Source organism: Bos grunniens, chromosome 29, assembly GCF_055505025.1.
Source record: "Bos grunniens cultivar Pamir isolate PY7600 chromosome 29, Bosgru_T2T1.0, whole genome shotgun sequence".
NCBI classification, from domain to species: Eukaryota; Metazoa; Chordata; class Mammalia; order Artiodactyla; family Bovidae; genus Bos; species Bos grunniens.
Genome location: NC_141193.1, coordinates 5,185,005 through 5,208,025, shown reverse-complemented (window position 1 = coordinate 5,208,025; position 23,021 = coordinate 5,185,005). Strand labels below are relative to the sequence as shown.

The following is a 23,021-nucleotide window of genomic DNA, read 5'->3' as shown; positions in this document are numbered from 1 at the left end:
CACAGTCCCAGTTTTAAGGCAAATGCTTTTATCTTTTACCATTGCGTGTGTGGATACTTTTTTTTTCTTTTAACAGGTTGAGGAAGATTTCTTCAACCTTAGTTTACGGAGAATTAAAAAAAAACAGCTCACAAGTGGGCACTGAACTTAACTGAATGCATTTAAAATTTTTCACTTATTTACTTACTCTTGGCTGTGGTGGGTCTTGCTTTTCTAGCTGTGGCCAGTGGAGCAGCTGCTCTCTGTGGTGTGTGGGCGTCTCTTGTCGCACACCAGGGGCTCTAGGGCGTGTGGGGCCTCAGTTCCCTAACCAGGGGTCAGACTCATGTCCCCTGCATTGGCAGGCGGATTCTTAACCACTGGACCGCCAGGGAAGTCCTAATTGAATGCATTTTCTACATCTGTCGAGATGATGATATGAAAGTTTTTCCAACTTGATAATGATGTATTCTTTTTAAAAAAGGTTTTTTTGCTTTGTTTTTGTTATATATGTTTTTGTATGTTTCATGTTTTTGTTCTTGTTTTTCTGTTTGTTTGGGGCTTTTTTTCTGGCCTTTCCATACTTGTGGAATCTTAGTTCCTCAACCAAGGATTGAATCTGGGCCCCAGCAGTGAAGAGTCCTAACCATTGGACTGCCAGGGAATTCCTCCCACCCCTTTTGTTTTTAATTTGCTAATATCTCAGGATTTATGTATCTATGTTTATTGGTAAGAATGATCTCTAATTTTCCTTTTTTGTTGTATCGGCCTTATGAGTTTTGTTATCAAGAGTATTCTAGTCTCATAAAATAAACTGTGTTTCCTCCTTTTTATTTTCTTAGAGGGTTCATAAGTAAAATTAGGATTATTTGTTCCTTCAGTGTCTTATAAAACTTGCCTCTAAAACCATAAGGGTGTGGTGTTTTCTGTCTGAGATTTAATAATTATTGATTTGATTGCTTTAATATTTATAGGATCATTAGAGTCTTTTCTTTTTCTTGAGTCACATTTGGTAATTTATGTTTTTCTAAAACTCATTTTGTCTGAATTTTCAGTTATATTGGAAGAAAATTATAACTTCTTATTTTTGGAATCTGCCTGACTTGTAATTAATTATTAATATTTAATTTCTTAAACAGGATTCTTAGGTCCTTAATTTTTAGCATGCATAATACGTACTTATATATATGTAAATAGAGTAGTAATTACCCTTTAAATAACACTTTTGCTGTGTAGGATTTTTATCTTTCAGTTCTGAATATATTCAGATAATATATTCAGTCAATTTCATTTTGACTTCTTTCTGACTTAGAGGTTTAGAAAGTATATTGAAAAATCTTGATGTGCGTGTGTATATGTATCTTTTAAGTTTTGTTACTGATTGCTAGCATACATTGTGCTCATAATCTATGAGCATAAAGTGATGCTTATTCTTTGAAATTTGTTGAGGCTGTTTTAACGGCATCTAGTTAGTGGCAAATTTTTATTCCACGTGTGTTTAAGAAGAATGCGTTTCTAATTTTAAGGTCAGGTTTCCCCGTGTCTGTTAGATGAAGCACATTAACTGGCGTCTCATTCAAACTAGTGTCCTTAACTAATACGGGCTGCTTGTTCCTTGGGTACGGAGAGGGCGTTGCAAACTCTCCTCGTGGTGGAGGGCTTGCTGGACGCCGCGGCTCTCCGTCTCTGCTTCATCTTTATAAGTTAGAGTTGCTTCTGGTGACTCGCACAGTGTGTCATTCTGTAGTGAATCTTTGTTTCTAGGAACATTTTTTCCACTCAAATGCATTTTGTCGGATATTGGCATAGCTGTACCAAGTGACTTTTAATTAATGTTTGCCTGATAAGTATTTTTCTGCTTCTTAAGTGTAGTCTCTGGGTGTGCCTTTTGAAAGCAGCACACAGCTGGATTGCATTTTCATTATTCGACTTTTCGTATTTCAACTAATTTACATTAATTGTGATTGAAGTATTTGGTTTATTTCTACTATGGTATTTTTGCTTTCTAACTGGGGTTTTTTCCTTATCTTTTTCTTTTCTTGCCTATGTATTGTGGGATTTTTTCCCCCTTAATTCCTGTCTACTCTTTTTGCCTGTACTCAGTAAGAGATTAGACACTTCTGGTGATCTTAGACATTTCATATTTAACCTAAGTGAGGTGAAGTCACTCAGTCGTGTCTGACTGTTTGCGACCCCATGGACTGTAGCCTACCAGGCTGCTCCATCCATGGGATTTTCCAGGCAGTAGTACTGGAGGGGGCTGCCATTTCCTTCTCCAGGGGATCTTTCCGACCCAGGGATCGAACCCTGGTCTCCCGCATTGTAGACAGACGCTTTACCAATTGATATCTTTATCCTTAAAGAAACTTTTGAATGCTTTTAGTCTTGTGACCTTCCTGATTTATGTGCATCTGCTGCCCAATTTTCATCTTGCTGCTCTTAAAATCCTACAGATGGGGCATTACAAAAGAATGCTGTCATTCTTGAAAGGCGTTTTGCCTGCTGTCTAGTTCTAGGCTCATGATTGTTTTCATTGTTTTCCCTGAGCGCTCCGACAGTATTTCCTATCTTTTTCCACTTGTTATTGTGATTAATTAGAAATGACTTGTCAGTTGTTCCTCCTCCAGGAGTCTGAGATATTCTGTACCTAATGTGCTCTTCATGTTGACAAGTCCAGCAGGTACGTTGTCTTTTTTTATTTTTAGGTTGCTGGTGTTGGTTTGCTCTTTTGGTGTCTTGCTGCTTTTAAATAATCAAGTACCAGATACTGTTTTGGATATGTCTCAACCAGTATTCAAAAAAACTTTAAAAATTACAAGTAAAAGGGGATATTCATTTTACCTAAGAGCTGGCAGATGTGATTTTTTTCTCCATCCTTTAAATGGAGTGTCAGTAAAGAATTTCTTAAAGATTTTCTGCTCTTCCATGTTGGTTGGCTCATTTTGGGGCTTCCCAGATGGCGATAACGGTAAAGAATCCACCTGCCAATGCAGGTAGATGTAAGAGACAAGGATTCGATCCCTGGGTGGGGAAGACCCCCTAGAGGAGGAAATGGCAAACCATTCTAGTATTCTTGCCTGGAGAATCCCATGGACAGAGGAGTCTGGCAGGCTACAGCCCATGGGGTCACAAAGAGTCAGGCATGATTGAAGCAGCTCATTTTTATATCCAGAAATGGAAAAGATTTCCAGAATAAGTTACCTTTTTGAAACAAGATCATTTTGATTGCTAGAAAACGTTTATGTGAACCTTAAATGCAACTCTAGCCAAGTATAGAACACCAAAAACAATCTGGAAAAGGGATGTGGACCAAAATAGATTACCGGCCAAATCTGTCTTTGGGAAATGAAAAGAGTGGAGTTCAGCATTTAGAGTACTTGGCCTCTCCTGGGGGAGAGGAGGGATGGTTTCATACTTGTTGGTATTTCTTTATACAAAGTCTTAGAAGAGAAATGGAGGGACATAGCTAGTGTAGGCTGCGGAGGTTGGAACTCCCTTTGTGAGGCTGGTTAGCAAGCCTTATAAACTAAGGAAGGGTTAAGGGGTTTGGTGTCAGCACTGCTGACCCTAGGAGTAAGCAGTTAATTGCTACTTTTAGGCCTTTCCTGGTAATTTTCAGTGATGCCAAGGAGTTTGAAATGCACAGGCATTATAACTACTGTTTTCATCAACTTTCAAAAAATGAAGTTTGATAATCTTCTAGGGCAATGAGGAAAGAATGAGAAGGGATTGTAGGGGCACAGGGCAGAGAGAGCGCGCCGGTTTAGCAGAATTGTTGTGAGAATTAAGGATAAACATTACCGGGCATGTTTGTGTTTATTCCCTGAAAAAAGAAGAGTCCATTCCTGCCATGTACCATATTGTCAGGCCTAAAAATTTTTCAGCTTTTGGTGGCAGTTACTGTTGAATTGCCTCTCGATTAGTGTAAACCTTCAGCAGCCTGCCCTTGCTCATGTACCCACCTTACCCTTGTTCATTGTTCAGTCACTAAACCGTGTCCAACTCTGCAACCCCATGGACTGCAGCACGCCAGGCTCCCCTGTCCTTCATTATTTCCCAGAGTTTGGTCAAACTCATGTCCATTGAGTTGGTCATACCAGCCAACCATCTTGTCCTCTGTCACCGCTTTCTCCTCCTGGCCTCAGTCTTTCTCAGCTTCAAGGTCTTTTTCAGTGAGTCGGTTCTTTTGCATCAGGGGCCAAAGTATTGGAGCTTCAGCATCAGTCCTTCAGTGAATATTCAGTGTTGGTTTCCTTTAGAACTGACTGGTTTAGAATCCCTGCTGTCCAAAGGACTCTGAAGAGTCTTCTGTGCGCCACAGTTCAAAAGCATCAGTTCTTCAGCACTCAGCCTTCTTGATGGTCCAGCTCTCATGTCCGTACGTGACTATTGGGAAAACCGTAGCTTTGACTATACAGACCTCTGTTAGCAAAGTGACGTCTCTGCTTTTTAAATACGCTGTCTGGGTTTGTCATAGCTTGCCTTCCAAGGAGCAAGCATCTTTTAATTTCATGGCTGCGGTCACCATCCACAATGATTCTGGAGCCCAAGAAAATAAAATCTGTCACGGTTTCCCCTTTTGCCCCATCTGTTTGTTGTGAAGTGATTGGGCTAGATGCCATAATCTTAGTTTTTTTGAAAGTTGAGTTTTAGACTAGCTTTTCCACTCTCTTTTTTCACCTTCATCAAGAGGCTTTTTAGTTCCTCTTCACTTTCTGCCTTTAGGATGGTGTCATCTGCATATCTGAGGTTATTGATATTTTTCCCAGCAATCTTGATTCTAGCTTGTGCTTCATCTAGCCCGGCATTTTGCATGATGTACTCTGCATATAAGTTAAATAAGCAGGGTGACAGTATACAGACAATATACTCCAAATTATTTCGCTTTCTGAGCTCCAGCTTCTTCTATGTAAAATGGAAATAATATTAATTCTCTTTTCGCAATTAAAGGTTAACTTTGGGTGATTTGAATTTGTACGAATTTTTTTTCCGTGAGTTTATTAATGTAGAAATGATAAACTTTCATAGAACAAGTGATATGACAAAGCTGACTTTGTTAATGATTAATACCTTATTTTATGAAATCTCTTACTGGCTTTGGTTTTGAAATCTTGACTGGTGGTAGAATGTTGTGAAATTTTCTTTTTTACTCTTTTGCCATTTTTCTGTTTAGAGGTCTTAGTTTAAAAAAATTGGTTAATGTGTGATTATATTTACTTTGAAAAAATAAAAACAGGTGAGACTGAAGTCTCTCTTGCTCACCTTCCCTCGACCCTCTTCTGTCTTCTGCTGTTAATCGTTTTTTTTGTCTGTTTTCTTGATTTTCTTCTGTTTGTGTATTTATTTGTGTGTTTATAGAATGGGCAGCCCAGTGTTAGGCATACACACTTTTTTTTTTTAATCGTTTATCACTTTTCATCGACTCCCATGCAGTACACAGAGATCTGCCTCCTTTTTAATTACTTATATGAAGGTGTTTTAATAGCCATTTCCCAGACCAGTGGGCTTTAGATTTTTTTTTTTCTATCACAGACAGTTTGACTTGCCTTTAGTTTCTTACAATACAGTACTTCGAACTTAGAAGCTTTTCAGAGTTTCGTGTTTGGTACAGAAATAGGTAAAACACTGAATTATAAGCTGGATTTTTTGCTTTTGATCTTTCTATATAAAGTACAACTGTTAAACAGTGGATGGAGACCTTGTTTTAGAAAGCTTTTCTCTTTCCTTTTCAAATGATGTATGACATGCATGATGTTTTTAAGCTCTATTGTAATGAAAAATTATTTAGCAGATCTTTTTTGCTACAAAAATGTATAACACAAATTTACATTTTAACCATTTTTAAAAATTAATAAACTTTATTTCATGGAGCAGTTTTAGGTCCACAGCAGAATTGAGCCAGCAGTATAGAGCCAGAAGCCCACATGCTCCTCGTCTCCCCACGTGCCCCTCCAGCCTTGTGAATGTACACTGACATGTCATTGTCACTCAGAGTCCACAGGTCACGTTAGGTTCAGTCTTAGTGTTATGTGTTCTTTGAGTTTAGACGTGTGTAATGGCATATATCCACCAGTAGTCTACAGAACACTTCTGCTGCCCTAAACGTCCTCTGTGCTTTGCCTGATCATCCCTGCCTCAGACTTAACCCTTGACAACCACTAATCTTTTTACTGTGTCTCTAGTTTTGCCTTTTCTAGAGCGAAATACAGTAGAGATCATACAGTATTGTAGCCTTTTTAGACTGGCTTCTTTCACTTAGTAATATACAATTAGGTTCCTGCATGTCTTTTCACTCCTTAAGAGCCCATTTCCTTTAGTGCTGAGTAATACCCATTGGTTGTGCCACAGTCTGTCCATTCTACCTGAAGGCCGTCTTGGATGCCTCCAAGTTTGGGCAGTTATGAAAAAGCTGGTGCAGACGTCTGTATGCAGGCTTTTGTGTACACATAAGTTTTCAGTGCAATTGAGTAAATAGCATTGAGCATGATTGGTCTCATAGAATGAATTAAGAAGTATTCCTTCTGTTTCTATCTTCTGAAAGAGACTGTAGAGAATTGGTAAAATTTTTTTTTCTTTAACTGTTTGGTAGAAATCACCAGTAAACCCGTTTGGACATGATGCTTTCTGTTTTAGAAGGTTATTCATAAGTGATTCAGTTTCTTTAATAGATACAGCCCTATTCAAATTGTCTTAGGTACGCTGTGACAGATTGTATCTGTCAAGGAGTTGGTCCATTTCATCCAGGTTATCAAATCCATGGCTATAGAGTTGTTCATAATACTCTTTTATTAGCCTTTTGTTGCATGTGAGATCTGTAGTGATTCCCCTCTTTCATTTCTAATGTTAGTAATTCAGGTCTTTTTTCCTTAGTCTGGCAAAAGTCTTCCTGATTTTATTGATTTTTGGGGGAAGGGGTGGGGATACTCAGCTTTTGGGTTTGTTGATTTCCTCTACTGATTTCTTGTTTTATTTTCTGCTCTGATTTTTATTATTTCAGTTTCTGCTTAGTTTGGAATTAATTTGCTCTTCTAAGGTGAAAGCTTAGATTATTGATTTTAGATCTTTCTTTTTTGATATGTGCTTTCAATTCTATAAATTTTAATCTAAGCAATGTTTTTTGCATCCCCCTAATTTTAATAAGTTGTATTTTCATTTTGTTCAGATATTTTTAAAGTTTCTCTTGAGAATTTTTTCTTTAATCCATGCATTTTTTAGAAGTGTGATTTGTAATCTGAAGTACTTTGGGTTTTGCCAGCTGTGTTTCTGTTGCTGACTTGGTTTGATTGCATTGTGGTCTAAAGGCAGACATGGTATGCTTTTTGTTCTTCGTTTGTGAAGGTGTGTTTCATAGAACACGCTCTGTCCTGGTGCGTGTTCCATGTGTATTTAAGAAAGTGTACCTTGCTGTCGTTGGATGCAGTAGTCCATGCATATCAACTGTATACAGTTGATTTGATTGATGGTGCTGTTGAGTTCTGTTTTGTCTTTACTGATTTTCTGATGGGTATATCTGTTTCCGATAGAGGAGTAGTAAAGTCGCTAACTGTAAAAGTGAATTCATCTATTTCTCCTTGCAGTTTTATCTGTGTTTAACTTGTTTTGATTGTTAGGTGTTGTTAGGTGCATAGCATTAAGAATTGTTATGTCTTCTTAGAGTATTGGCCCCCTTTTCATTTTGTAATGGCTTTTTTGCCCTGAAGTCTTCTCTTTCTGAAATTACTGTAGCTACTCCCACTTTGTTTAATTAGTGTTAGTATGGTACAGCTCCATTCCTTTACTATTAGAGTGTTGGGTTTCTGTATTAAAGTGGATTTCTTGTAGACAGTATATGCTGTACCTGGGGGTAGGTTTTGAGTTTCCGTGTTTATCTTGCTCGTGTTGGCTGAGATTCCTGATCTGTGGTTTGGTGTCTGTTACCACTTTGGGGAGATTCTTGGTCATTGTTGCTTCCAGTGTTGTTCTCTTCTCTCCCTTCTCCTTCCAGTAGCCCGTTACGTGTATGTTAGACCTTCCATAGTTTCCCGTGGCTCTTGGATGTTCTGCACCCCTCATCCCCATTTTTGTTTTTGTCTTTTCTCTTTGCTTTTCCATTTTGGAAATTTAAGGTGTCACATCTTCAAGCTCAGAGTTTCTTTCCTCAGCTGTTTTCAGTCTGCTAACGAGTCTATCAAAGACATTGTCCGTTTCTGTTAGTGTTTGGTCTGAAGCATTTCTTTTGATCCTTTCTTCGAATTTTTGTTTTGATTGTTTTTTATCTTATTGCATGTTGTCTCCCTTTTCCATTAAAGCCCTTAGCTTTTCTGTTCTGATAATTCCAGCGTGTCTGGCATACATGACTTTTTTTTGTTTTTTGGTTGGGGGCACAGCACACGACATGTGGGATTCTAGTGCCCTGACCAGAGATTGGACCTGCACCCCTACAATGGAACCGCGGAGTCCTAACTGTTGGACCCCCGGGAAAGTGCCCTGTAAATGACTGCTTCTGATGCTTGCTCAGGCTTTTCAAGCTACTTTTTGCCTTAGTATGCTTTGCAGTCTTTCTGAAAGGCAGACATGATACACTGGTAAAAGGAAATGTGAAGAGCGGACCTCGGGAAGCGCAGTAGAGTTGTCTCGGGGATGGGCGTGTCCTGCAGTGCTGCGCGGCCTCAGTCTTGGTGAGCTGTGACCTTCACCGGTGCTTCTCTGCTTTTTCCCCTTCTCAGGTGGTGCGGGATGGCTAGCGTGGTCTGGAGTTGTGTGCTCCCCTTTCCTCACGTGGAAGGTTAGAGGGGCTGGAGCTGGAGATTCCCTTCCTCCAGGTAGGTTAGGTTCCGGTGAAACCCCAGCGGGTTAGGCTCTGGGAAATAGTTGTTTTTTCTTTTTTTTTTTTGAAGGTGAGCTTTGTTAAGGACTGAATGTCCTGATGTTTCAAAAAAAAAAAAGTTCTTCCCCCCCCAGAAACAGGGGAGGGGAAGAGTCTGCCCATGCAGCCACTGAAGGACGTTTTGGTTGCTTCCACGTAGGGAAGAAGCCGCTGTAAACATCTGTATGCAGGTTTTTGTTCGTGTTTTCAGCTCCTCTGGGTAAATACCAAGGAGTGATTGCTGGATTATATGGTAAAAATATCTTTAGTTTTGTATGAAACTGCTGAACTGTCTTCCCAGTGCCTGCACCATTTTGCACTTTGATCAGCAACGACTGAGAGTTCCGGTGGCTCCACACCTTCCCCAGCACTGGGGTGGCGGGGGGGGGGGGGGGGGGTCAGCCTTGTGGACTTTGGCCATTCTAACAGGTGTGTAGTGGTATCATATTGTTTTCATAATTTGCATGTTTTTGTGACATAATGATGTGGATCACACCATTTTTAATGACTGTATTTCATTGGATAGATAAAAGGACCTTGGGGTAGATAAAAACCTCTGTTACTCAGGTTCCGTGTATTGTGGGTGACCTGGTCGTTTGTCCTAGGGTGGTGCCCACAATGTCCTGTGACCTCTGGATTTGGATGTTTCTCTCTTTTTTTCCCCCGTTATTAACTCTTTGGACATTGTTATATATAAGACTTTTAACTCAGGATGAACACCTTAGGATGAACTCAAAGCAACGTAATTGGGTCAAGGAATGTATAGGTTTTAAAACCCTTTGATATCTGTGGCCAGAAAATTAGTTTATACTTTTACCAGCAGTTCTATCTAATTTTATATTAATGTATGTTTAAAGTCCTTTTTTATTAGGGGAAAATTTTAACATCCACAAACATAGAATAGTATAATGAACCCTCAGGTAATCAGCTCCAGCCCCATAAACCTAAGGTCAGTGGTGTCCCGCCTAATCCTTCAGTCCCCACATCTCTCCTGGACTCGTACTGGTTTAAATCTCTATTGAAGTGTGATAGAAATACAGAAGAGTGTACACCATAAATGGGTTTTCACAGTCTGAAACCCACCTTGGTACCTGGGTCCCAGGCATCTCCTTTGTCCACTTTCAGTCACACTGTCTGCTGAGGGCAGCCAGGGTCCTGATACTTAGCCAGGTTGACTAGCTCTGCCGAGTCTCGTTCCTTCCGTAAATCTATGGTATGTTCACGTGTGTCTGAGCTTTTCTCTTGACATTGTGTGTGGAATTGTTGGGGATATACCTGGAGGTGACATTGCTTGGTCGTAGAGGTGTGCGTGTGTTCCACTTTGGAAACCTGTGGCTGCCTCTGCTGAAGCCGCGGTACCAGGTGACATCCCCCAAGCGTGTGCGAGGTCCATTGACTCCATCCGCTCGAGTGGCTCCTCTTTCATCCTTTTCATTTTACCTACACTCCTCTCTGTGTGGTGATGCATACAGTAGCTGTAACTTGGGCTAGTGAAGTCAAGTACATTCTCATGCCTTTTTTGGTCAGCTAGTTTATTTTATAAAGTTTTATTCACGTATTGTTGATTTATGTGTTAATTTGCTGTACCACAAAGTGATTGTTTTATACACATGCACACACACGTCCTTTTTAATTTCATTTATTTACTTATTTTTGGCTGCACCGTGAAGTATGTGGGATCTGAGTTCCACGAACAACTATTGAACCCCTGCCCCCTGCAGTGGGAGCGTGGAGTCTTAACCACTGAACTGCCAGGGAAATCAAAATATCTTCGTTCTTTTCCATCATGGTTGATCACAGCATGTTGAATATGTCTCCCTGTGCTCTACAGTAGGACTCTGTTGTTTATCTGTCTTACGTATGATAGTTTGCATTGGCTGATGCCACACTCAGTCCTCCCCGCGCCCTGGCCGTACCATAGTTATCCTTTTGTAATGAATGCGCTGTGCTTAGTTGCTCAGTTGTGTCTGACGCTTTGGGACCCCGTGGATGGTAGCCTGCCAGGCTCCTCTCCATGGGGAATTCTGCAGGCAAGAATACTGGAATGGGTTGCCCTGCCCTCCTTCAGGGGATTTTCCCAACCCAGGGATCGAACCCAGGTCTCTCTACATTGCAGGCAGATTCTTTACCATCTCAGCCATCAGCTAAGCCCAAGAATACTGGAGTGGGTAGCTTATCCCTTCTCCAGCAGATCTTCCCAACCCAGGAGTTGAACTGGGGTCTCCTGCATTGTAGGTGGATTCTTTACCAGCTGAGCTACCCGGGAAGCCTTTTTTTTTTCCCCCTTTCAATGAAGAGTGATATTTACGTCTCCTCTTTTTTTTTGTTGCATTATCGGTTTTATCTTGTTAGCTCTCTGTTGATTCATAACAGTTACCCCTAAACCTAGCGGCTTATGACAACGGTAAACATTTATTATCTCATAGTTTCTGTGATTTAGGAACTTGGAAGTGGCTTGGCTGGGCTGTTTGGCTTGGATGTCATCAGCCTTCCAAGGAGGATCCTTCCCAAGGTGGCTCATTTTCATGCCCAGCAAGTTATTCCTGGCTGCAGTGGGGAGGCCACAGCTCCTTTTCATGCAGGCCTTTGTCCTGATGCCTCAGTGTTCTGTCCTCGGGACATGGTGACTGACTTCCTCCTCAAAGAGAGAGAAATAGCACCAAGTGGAAGCTATGGTTTTTATGACAAGACCTTAGAAGTCTTGTGGCATTTAATTTTGTCATACTCTGTTAGAAGAGAGTCACTTACCTTGTCCCACCTTGGACAGTGAAGTTCCGTTTTCTGAAAAGTGTCAAAGAGTTTGTGGACAAATTTTCACACGCTATGCTTGGTAGGATTTGTTTTATTCTGGATATGAATTTTTCAGGAGACATAAATATGGTGAATATCTCTGCCTACTCTCTGGGTTGTCATTGTGTCTTTCGAGGCAGAGGAGTTAATACTGATGTAATTCAGTTAATTTTCCCTTTATGGTTCGCTGAAAACTCCCACAAACTAGTTGCCTGATACTATCCAGTGCCTAGTCAGAGTTGAAATTTTCAACTGTCTCAAATACAGTCATTTTTATATGTAGAGTTTTCTAATATTTTCAAATTGAGATCCAATTAAAACACTTCCCCCTGCACCTCTTGCCACCTGTTTGTGGAGACCTGGATTTTTGTCTTGTGTCCCCGCAGAGTTCTCTGTCTTGTAAGCAGGTAGTTGTAAGTTTCTGTGTTTGGGCGGTAAACTGGACTGTAGTTTCATTGGCGTTTCTTCTTTTGGTTGTGATTGATCGCTGGAGGTTTACTGTGGACCCAAATTGAAATTTTTAAAGGGCTTCCAGCCTGACTCACATAGAAATTCATTCAGAGTATAGTCCCATACTGTGTCTTGAAATGTGCTGTGTGTGTGTGAGGCCGTCAAGAATGCGTGTTCTCCGAAGGAGACCTCATGCTGACTGGAGGAAGCCTTCCCCTCTGAGGGTGCCACCCTCTCTGGTAGTTCAGATGCCACGGGCATAACGTAAGGTGGTCTGACACATCTTTGTGGGGGGTCCAAATCCTCCCCTCCAGGGCTTTTGTTTTCTTTGTTTTTTCACTGGTTATTGGGATACAGCACTGTGTTACTTTCAGGCGTGCAGCATAGTGATTGGACGTTTAAATACGCTAAGTCCCTGTGTGCAAGCTTTCATCTGTGAACTGCCAAAGGTTGGAACGCTTGTCTGCCCGTGTCTGGTGCAGTGTCCCGTGCGTGTCTCCACCAGCGGCTGTGCTGTGAGTGCCTTACAGTACTGCGTAGAGTACAGCGGTGCACTGTTTCAAGCCCAGGATGTCCGGAAGCGGGCGGCAGAGCAGCGGTGGTGTAGCCAGTGCTGCTCAGAAGAGATTTATGACACAGGAAATGGCAAGGAGATTTTCTTTGTTTGAGGAGGTGCGGTGAGCTTTTGAGTCATAGGCCCTGAACATAGAATGGTCCCCAAGAGTTGCAGCCGCCGCTCAGATGCAGTCCAGTGCTGCCGTGTCACCTGTGACGAGGAAAGGGACCACTACCCAGACATCACTGGGTAGTTTCTTCAGGACGGTAGATAGAACTGAATTCAGTAGGGAACCAGCACCTGTGCCATCAGATGCCATGTGCATCAGGCAGGAGTGACCCCGCAGCTCACCCTCTGTCTCCTGATGCGGACGACACTGAGGCTCTGCCGTCCCCCACCCACCTCCCTCCTCCAGGCAGTAGCTCTTCTTGCCCATTCATTCAGTGCCAGCTGTTGTACTGTACTACTGGACGCTTGAAGATACTGTACTGCGAGGTTAGAGATGTTCTTTATTTTTTGTGTTTGTTTGCTTTTTATGTATTGTTTGTGTGAAAAGAGTTTTGCACCATTACAGTACAGCACTGCATAGCTGCTTGTGTTAGTTGGGTATCTGGGCTGACTCTGTTGGGCTTATAAACAAATTGGGCTTACAGACGTGTTCTTGGAACAGAACTCATTTGTATGTGGGGGACTTACTGTACATTTTAAGATGATCACTACCCACCTGTTATTTATTAGACTTTCCATATTAATAACCACCTACTTGTTTCTTTTCCTCCTTGTCCTGTCCACTAGCTTTCCTGCTCTCACAATGATCTTTTGAGTTGTGATGACTAATGTTTTAAGGGTTGATGACTCAAAGTCTTTTTAGGCCATCTTGATTTTCCAGTCTTTCCCAGTTTATATCTTTCCCTTCTGATAGAAAATTTAACAATGGAAAATTTTAAAAATTAATGATATAATTAGAATGATTGTTAGAGAAGTAGACAGTATTTCTTAAAATTCATGTGTGTGTAAAGTTGTTTTCTTAACAGTTCTGAAATTGATTAGAAGGAGCTAGGTAGGTAAAACACTTTATATGTGTTCTTTTAATTATGTATTTGTATAAATTCAAATGATGTTTTATTGTAAAAACGCAAAATATGAGAAGCAAGGAAGGCCTTTCTCTGATCCCATGTTATGGGTTTTCCTTCCTAAAAGGGCAGCAGTGAGCCCATGACAGCACCAGCTGGGAGTTGTGACACATGACTCTGGTGGGCTCTGAAGAGCAGGTCTCAGTAAGTATTCGTTGAATTAAACAACAAAAAAAGTAAAGTTGTTTTCCTAATAAAAATTGTACTTCAAAGTGTGGTTCAACTTCTGGTAAGAGGTAAAATTTTCCATCTTTTGTTTTTAAATGAGTGTGCATAAAGGATAGTGATTGTTGGCCATATTTGCCTCCAGCAAATATCTGGGTGCCCACCCAGTGCCAGGCCTGTGCTTTCTAGACTTTGGTCACATGTGATTAAAATGATGGCATGCTGGTGCCCTCAGTGAATCAGGACAGTGTCTCAGAGATACAGAGCAAGCAGCATATGTAGTCATAAGTTTTCTAATGGCCTCATGAAACGGCAACAGGTAAAGTTAATTTTAATGTATTTTAACCCAGTAATACAAAATAATATCATTTCAGCATGTCATACAAAATTATTAATGAGGTATTTTCACTTCTTTTTGTACTCAGTCTTTGAAGTCAGCTGTATTTTATACATGAACACTTCTGCGTTTGAACTAGCCATGTTTCATGTGCTCCAAAGCCTGGCACGGCTGCCGCAGTGGCCCTGTAGGGCAGATTATCATCAGTGTCTTCACTGCTCACACAGAGGGGCAGGGGACACGGACTAGGAACTGAGGTAAACGGTGGCTTAAAGGGGCAGAGGAGCCGCAGGGGGATAAGTTAGGAAGCTATTTCTGTCCTCTGGGTGGTGGCCAGAGAAGCTGGAGAAGGGGAGGTGCGAGGAAGATGGAGTTGACACAGTTTTGGTGAACTGGATGTTGAGGGAAAGAGGAGTCTACCCCAGCTGGGTGCGCCTTTTCTGGGAGGGGCGGACGTGGTGAGAAAGGGTTTGTTAGGTGATTGGTGTGTGATAGAGAGCAAAAGCCTGTTTAGGAGAGATTAAATTTAATATGCTTACAAGACATCCAAGGGCAAACGGGTGCCTGTGTTTGAGGTGCAGAGATGGCCTTAACCAGTTTTATAAATTTGAATCTCATCTGTGTTTATAGAGGTATATTTAAAAACCTGAGGAAATGGCTTCATTTATTCAACAAAGCCCTTTGAAAAAGATTTTCCCCAAGTCTTGTTTGAGTTGCTGCAGCGATAGTGTGAATAGAACAAGTGGAAACTGACACCCTGAGCACTGTCGTCAAGCCGGGAGAGTGTACCTAGGTCGTGTCCCGTCTGAACCCGGTGGGAACCTCTGCCTTAGAGGACACTGAGAGGCGGCCAGTGAGAACACAAGGAGGCTGTGCTCTCAAAGAAGCCGAGGAGAGACTGTGTCAGTAGGGAGGCTCCAGCAGTGAAGAGTTCTGACTGCTCTGAGAGCAAAGCTGAGACTGGGACAGAAGAGATCTGCTTCGAGTAGCCCCATCGGGAGGCGCTGGCAGCTTGAAGAGGCAGTTTCAGTGGAGTGGCACAGACAGACACCAGAGTGGACTGAGGTGAAGAGGGGATGCTCTGTGGCAAAGGGCTCCTTTTCTGTTACGTTTAAAGAACCACTACAAATCACTGAGAAGACAGGCCCAGTAGAAAAACAACAAAGGATATAAACAGACAGTAGGAGAAAAGTGAAGTGTAAATGGCTCTTAGACAAAAACAGCGCTCCCAAGAGAAGAGGATGCTGGGCACGGGTGTTAGGGGCCAGGTGGGGGCTGGTGGGAGTAGCCATGGCCGCCGGGGAGAGCCCTGGGACTTTGTGTACCTAACCGGAAACGGGCCTTGTTTAATCCAGCAGTTCCACTTCTGGAAACTCTGGCATTTTACAACAGAATGGGAAAGACTAGAGATCTCTTCCGGAGAAGGCAGTGGCACCCCACTCCAGTACTTTTGATCTCTTCAAGAAAATTAGAAATACCAACGGAATGTTTCATGCAAAGATGGGCTTGATAAAGGACAGAAATGGTATGGACCTAACAGAAGCAGAAGATATTAAGAAGAGGTGGCAAGAATACACAGAAGAACTGTACAAAAAAGATCTTCACGACCCAGATGATCACGATGGTGTGATCACTCGCCTAGAGCCAGACATCCTGGAATGTGAAGTCAAGTGGGCCTTAGAAGGCATCACTACGAACAAAGCTAGTGGAGATGATGGAATTCCAGTGGAGATATTTCTAATCCTGAAAGATGATACTGTGAAAGTGCTGCACTCAATATGCCAGCAAATTTGGAAGACTCAGCAGTGGCCACAGGACTAGAAAAGGTCAGTTTTCATTCCAATCCCAAAGAAGGGCAATGCCAAAGAATGCTCAAACTACCGCACAATTGCACTCATCTCACACGCTAGTAAAGTAACGCTCAAAATTCTCCAAGCCAGGCTTCAGCAATACATGAACCGTGAACTTCCAGATATTCAAGCTGGTTTTAGAAAAGGCAGAGGAACCAGAGATCAAATTGCCAACATCCACTGGATCATGGAAAAAGCAAGAGAGTTCCAGAAAAACATCTATTTCTGCTTTATTGACTATGCCAAAGCCTTTGACTCTGTGGATCACAATAAACTGTGGAAAATTCTGAAAGAGATGGAAAATTCCGAAACAGACCACCTGACCTGCCTCTTGAGAAATCTGTATGGAGGTCAGGAAGCAACAGTTAGTAGTCTCTTATGATCCTTTGTATTTCTGTGTTGTCTGTTGTGATCTCTCCATTTTCGTTTCTAATTTTATTGATTTGATTTTTCTCCCTTTGTTTCTTGATGAGTCTGGCTAATGGTTTGTCAATTTTATTTATCCTTTCAAAGAATCAGCTTTTGGCTTTGTTGATTTTTGCTATGGTCTCTTTTGTTTCTTTTGCATTTATTTCTGCTCTAATTTTTAAGATTTCTTTCCTTCTACTAACCCTGGGGTTCTTCATTTCTTCCTTTTCTAGTTGCTTTAGGTGTAGAGTTAGGTTATTTATTTGACTTTTTTCTTGTTTCTTGAGGTGTGCCTGTATTGCTATGAACTTTCCCCTTAGGACTGCTTTTACTGTGTCCCACAGGTTTTGGGTTGTTGTGTTTTCATTTTCATTCGTTTCTATGCAAATTTTGATTTCTTTTTTTTTTTCTTTTTTGATTTCTTCTGTGATTTACAATTATGTAAAGTTTAAAAAATAAAATTAAATTAATTAAATATTTCTTTTTTAAAAAAAAAAGGAAGCAACAGTTAGAACTGGACATGGAACAACAGACTGGTTCCAAATAGGAAGAGTACGTCAAGGCTGTATATTGTCACCCTGCTTATTTAACTTATATGCAGAGTACATCATGAGAAACGCTGGACTGGAAGAAGCACAAGCTGGAATCAAGATTGCCGGGAGAAATATCAATAACCTCAGATACGCAGATGACACCACCCTTATGGCAGAGAGTGAAGAGGAACTAAAAAGCCTCTTGATGAAAGTGAAAATGGAGAGTGAAAAAGTTGGCTTAAAGCTCAACATTCAGAAAACGAAGATCATGGCATCCGGTCCCATCACTTCATGGGAAATAGATGGGGAAACAGTGGAAACAGTGTCAGACTTTATCTTTTTGGGCTCTAAAATCACTGCAGATGGTGACTGCAGCCATGAAATTAAAAGACACTTACTCCTTGGAAGGAAAGGTATGTCCAACCTAGATAGCATATTCAAAAGCAGAGACATTACTTTGCCAACAAAGGTCCGTCTAGTCAAGGCTATGGTTTTTCCTGTGGTCATGTATGGATGTGAGAGTTGGACTGTGAAGAAGGCTGAGCGCTGAAGAATTCATGCTTCTGAAGTGTGGTGTTGGAGAAGACTCTTGAGAGTCCCTTGGACTGCAAGGAGATCCAACCAGTCCATTCTGAAGGAGATCAGCCTTGGGATTTCTTTGGAAGGAATGATGCTAAAGCTGAAACTCCAGTACTTTGGCCACTTCATGTGAAGAGTTGACTCACTGGAAAAGACTGTGATGCTGGGAGGGATTGGGGGCAGAGGGAGAAGGGGACAACAGAGGATGAGATGGCTGGATGGCATCACTGACTCGATGGATGTGAGTCTGAGTGAACTCCGGGAGTTGGTGATGAACAGGGAGGCCTGGCGTGCTGTGATTCACGGGGTCGCAAAGAGTTGGACATGACTGAGCGACTGAACTGAACTGAAAAGTTGAAAACTAAATGGTCATCAGTGGCGCCCTGGTTAAATCACCTGTAATGTAAAGGAAAGTCAGTATCAGATAAAACATTTGCTTTTGTTTTTATATACCATGCTGTAAATGGTACTTTGACAGTGAGCCTGTCCCTCACACCATTTTCTAAGATTGAGAAAAATACCAGTGGGTCTGTTATTGGCACAGAAGATTTTTGAAAATACACCTTTGAAGAGCAGTGTTAAGCCTGTCGTTCTCTCTTGATCTGCCTTTTAACGCACTTCACATAAATTATTATCCACTATTCTCTTCTCCAGTTTCCTGTTAGGATTTTTGGTCCTGTTTTTTATATGTTCTGAGTTATAGACCACAGGAAAGATGTCTTAAAGGTTCATGGATGAATTCACTCCGGTTTCCTTATTTCATCTAAGAATAGCCACAGCTCCTTTCATGAGAGGATCGTTTTACTTGGTTTGGACCATTGACAGAGTGAGCAAACGTCTGATGTTGTCTGAGAAGCCTGCCTTAGCAGTGGTGACGGCTGCAGCCTGCCCGATGGAGGAGGAGGACTTCCTTGGTGCACTTTGTGTGAGGGGAAGGGACAGTACAGCCTCTGTGTGCGGTGTGTTCTCAAGCCACCTGCATTCGCCTGGTTTCACCGATCTCCCTACTTTGGAGAAAGCAGCATGTCCCATATGGACTTAATCAAACATGAAAAACTGGGCACCCCTAAACAGACCAAACCGGTCTCCCAGTGGAGGACACTGATACAGTGTAACTTTAAATTCTCTATCACTGGGACTCTGCTTTAAGATCTTGTTTAAATATAATTTCTTTTGAGTGTGAGACTGTGGTTATTCATTGATTCCTTTTTCTTCCGTTCTTGAAGTATCTTGGTTTCACTTATGTTTCTTCGTAGAGCCACAGAAAAATAGTAGTTTAGGATTTGAAGCATCTTAAACTCGTTTAGTCTAATCCTCTCATCTTACAATCACGAAAACAAGCTTGAAAAGGTGAGATTACTTGTCCAAAGGTAGACTGATCTGAGTCCGTGGTCTTCCCCATTACGTTTGGTGGAGTGAGGGGTGGTATGATACCCTTGCGTGATCAGAGGGAGGTAACCTGCCAGAGGTTTGAGGGGAAGTATGGCTTTACTTACTTGGCGAAGGCATTAGAACTCGTTTACCTGCTGCCCTAATTTGTTTTTAGTCACAGAGATAGTCGGAACCCTCTACATATTTTGGTTGAGAAAGTTGAAGCCTGTAGATGTGAACTTAACCCAAGGTTGTAGACTATCAATGTTTTATTCTGTGCTTTAATGTGAGCTGGAACAGTGCTGTCCAGTAAAATAGTATTCTTTTATCTGTGCTCAGTGGGGCTATTTAAATTTAAATTGAGAATTCAGTTCCTTAGTCTTAACTAGCTGTATTGCTGGTACTCATGACTCTGTGTGGCCAGTGGCTTACTGTATTGGACAGCGTAGGTACAGAGTATTTACCTTAAAAAAATTATTATTTTTTTTTTTACAACTTTAGAAATGTTGGTGCTGGACACCAGGAGTTATGAGTATGATTAGAATTGCCAGTTAGGAATCAGATTTGTGTTTAAAAGTAGGAGGAGCTTGGGGCAGTGCTTGTGGTTGTGACTTGGGCCTTTCTCCATTCCTGTTTCATCTACTCTTTAGGACGGTAACCAAGAGCCTATTTGAAGGGATTGTCCTTTTTCATCTCTTAGATATCTTGGTTTGCTAGTTGAAAATCCCGTTCCTGGGTTGAGTTTCCAGTGAATACGCTCATTCACCTTCATGTCGCTTAGCATGTTTTCCAGCCTCTGTACTTGGGTTTCATATACTAATCGCTTGGTTACCAAGGTGTCCTGTAGCAGGTTGATGCCTTTCTTGTTCTTGTACTGTGGATTATGGAAGTTTCAGCTTTTACGTCAAATTAAGCTCGGTGTGTAACTGTGGGTGAGCCAGCTAAGCACGGCTTTGGCGGTCGGAACCCTGTCATCTTTTGTACTGTTGCTCTGCCTCTGCACGCTGACATTGTCACAGGCAGAGTTTGTTTTCTGGGCTTTACTTCGGATGCTAATTTACTAATTTATGATTTGGCTCCATTTTAATAGCAACTTGGGTTGGATTGACTTTATGCACAATGGCAGTGATTTGAGTGTCCATTAGGGTGCATAGCCAGACGATGATGTAATCCGATCAGGGGCCAACGTTTTTACTTAGAGTACTTTACATTCATGATTTTGCTTTTGAAAGGTGGTAGTATGGATTTACCTTGGGTGTTTATACTTTAAAAAGTAGTCTTTTTGTATTCTTGGTACAGATATTTTTGATTACTGGTTTCAAAGCCTGTATTTTTGCCACAGCTTGTATTAAATTGGTATTTCTGAAATTAGTTGATAGTTACATATATGTGTGTGTGCATATATGTATAATACATATACACAGGTATCATATATATAATATATACTATATATATATAGATAGATAGATAGATGCCTCTGAAGTTATCAAAGGATGTTACTTATTTAGGTTGTTTCTCTCAATTACGAGTGTTTGTATGCTCATTTTTGATGATTTTTGTGGTCAGAATAGGGGGGGTGTTAATTTATTTTCTGTGTGCTAGGCATTGAGGATAAAATGTTGAATTTTATCAACATTTTATCTCTAAAACTTTATAGAGATGGATTGTCTTCCCATCTCACTATCTTGCATCTTTTTAGACTTGGGTGTTTGGGGAACATGTGTGAGCAGCTTGCAGAAAAAGGATTATTAAAATCCGCATGGGAACGATTGAGCTGGTCTGTCTCGGGAACGATTGAGCCGGCCTGTCTCGGGGACGATCGAGCTGGCCTGTCTCAGGAACGATTGAGGTGGCCTGTCTTGGGAACCATCGAGCTGGCCCGTCTTGGGATCGATTGAGCTGGCCTGTCTCGGGACTTGCTGGTGACAGTAGTTGCTTGCTTCTGTGTGCCCAGGCTCTAGGCTGTTTCACCTGTTTGTAACCGAGAGGTTGTTTTTAGTTGTTTGTGTATGATATGTGATACAAGGAGAACATATTTTCCTGCCTGTTACGTAATAGCTGTAGTTTCCGCTTGTGAATTTGCATCTTTGAAGAATATCAGGGAATTTATATTAAAAATTCATGTAAGAGCACAGAGAGAGGTTATTATTCCTTTTTTCCCCCAAAGTGAGTTAAAAAAAAAATTTCAGCGTTCTTTTGGAGTACGTCCTTTCTTATTGTTCTCAACTACAAAATAGGAGTAATACCTAAGAGGATTGAGAAGCACACGTATAATGCTGGCACAAAGGGTTTGTAAGGGTTAGATGTTCACTCTTGCTGTTCTCAAGTTCTGTGACTAAGCAGGTACATATTTAGTTACTCTTTAGTTGAGAATCTGTTCCTTTGCTGTTTTAGGCTAAACCAGCCCTCATTCTTGACTGATATTTTTATAATTATGTTCTTACATTCTCTTCATTGGCCTTGATCATACTGATTAGTATTGGAAAGAGGAGATCCTTTTTGATAGGGTTATAGTATATGGCTGTTGAGGAAAATGTGGCTCCTTTAAGGAATGATTGGCAAGAAGAAATACAAAAGTAGAAGTATATTATCTTAAAAAAAAGATCTTGTTTTCCCTTTTTTGAGGGGCGCCTCTGGATCCATTTCCTCTGAGAGAATAACGCTACCAGTTGTTAAGCCTGAACGTTTGTGTCCCCGCTCCAAGATTCATAGGTTGAAACCCAATCCTCAGTGTGACGGTTTGGGGGAGTGAGGCCTTGGGGCGATGAGGTCATGAGAGTGCAGCCTTAATGAATGGGCTTGGTGATCCCCGAGGGTTCCCTTACCCGTTCCTGCTGTGTGAGGACCCAGCAGTCACCAGACGATGGACTGCCCAGTCTCAAGAAGTGTGAGAAGTAGAGTTCTGTTGTTTGTAAGTTATGAATGTATGGTATTCTGTTATAACCCAGGAGGACTAAGGCATCAAATGATTCTTGAGTAGCAAATCTCCATTTTCCTCCTCTAGCTTCTGTGACTGTGCAGTTGGTCCCACTGTTCTGGAGCCGTGTCCTTTTCTCATTTTTGTCCTTGCCAGGGTTGGGAACTCTTTTGTCTTCGTTAATCAAACAGTGCTATTCTCATTTCACCTTCACCATCAGCACCATCTTGGTACCCACAGGCTTAAAGCAGAAGTTTTTTCCCCCATTTTACTTCTCTCCATTTATTATTTCACCAAGTCTTGCTTCATTCTTTCTGTAATTTAATTTGCTGCTGTCCATGGCCACCAGCACCATATTTAAAATTTTGATTATTTTTATATTAGATTTATAAATTTGTTGAAACAGGAAGGAAGTTTAGAGTTAATTTAGCCCAGCTCCTTTATTTTGTAAATGAAGAAATGGATCCTCAAGTCAGGTGACTTGTCTTAGGTCACACAACTAGTGAGTAGCTGATGTTACAGTTCTCTGGTCTCAGCATTTAATGCCGTCTCCCAGTCTAATATTCTTCTTAAAATGTATTTGAAAAAAAGTCTTTTGGGGTCGATTTTGCATACCTCCAGTTAAGGGTGAACCAGTTTTAGGAGGTTGGATAGATGACAGCATTTCCTAGGCACCCCTCCCTCTTTTCCCTCTTACCCTGAAGGTAACTGTATTACTTAGAACTCTTTTAGCCCATTTAAAAAAAAATACATATTTACCTCCATATGTCTGAAGAGCATTTTGGAAGAGTTCATACTTGTATGCATGCTTGCTGATTTTTTTTCTTTTTAGTTTAGTTTTAAGTTGATTTCCTGCTGTGAAAAGATAGGGCAGATAAGGATTCGCTGCCCCCCACCCCCCACACTGCACCCTCGTCCCTGTCTCTCCAGTATAGTTCTATTGCGATTTTGGTTAAATCAGTATTTATCTGTTATTACTTGGGATGCTGTTTATAGTGTCAAGTGGTACATTACAAATACTTTTTGTAAACAGCTTCTGGTTTTCCTAGGAAATGTTGCCTTTTTTTTTCTTTAATGTATCAATCACTAGTTTAGCCTCAAACTTTCA

The 23,021-nt window shown here is 41.2% G+C and overlaps 1 protein-coding gene across 45 annotated transcripts in view; it reads left to right on the top strand.

Moving 5' to 3' along the window:
* Positions 1–23,021, top strand: part of PPP6R3 (protein phosphatase 6 regulatory subunit 3) — a 125,129-nt gene that overhangs the window by 12,629 nt on the left and 89,479 nt on the right. For 21 of the 45 annotated variants that reach the window (XM_086385283.1, XM_086385279.1, XM_086385277.1 and 18 more), the window contains exon 2: positions 8,685–8,780. The exons of 17 other annotated variants lie outside the window; for them this stretch is intronic. The gene's annotated coding sequence lies outside the window, so the exon portion shown is untranslated. Of the gene's footprint in view, positions 1–8,684; positions 8,781–8,982; positions 9,078–13,820; positions 13,898–23,021 lie in introns of those variants that run through there. 7 more of the 45 variants (XM_086385261.1, XM_086385285.1, XM_086385262.1 and 4 more) reach the window with 4 other exon arrangements.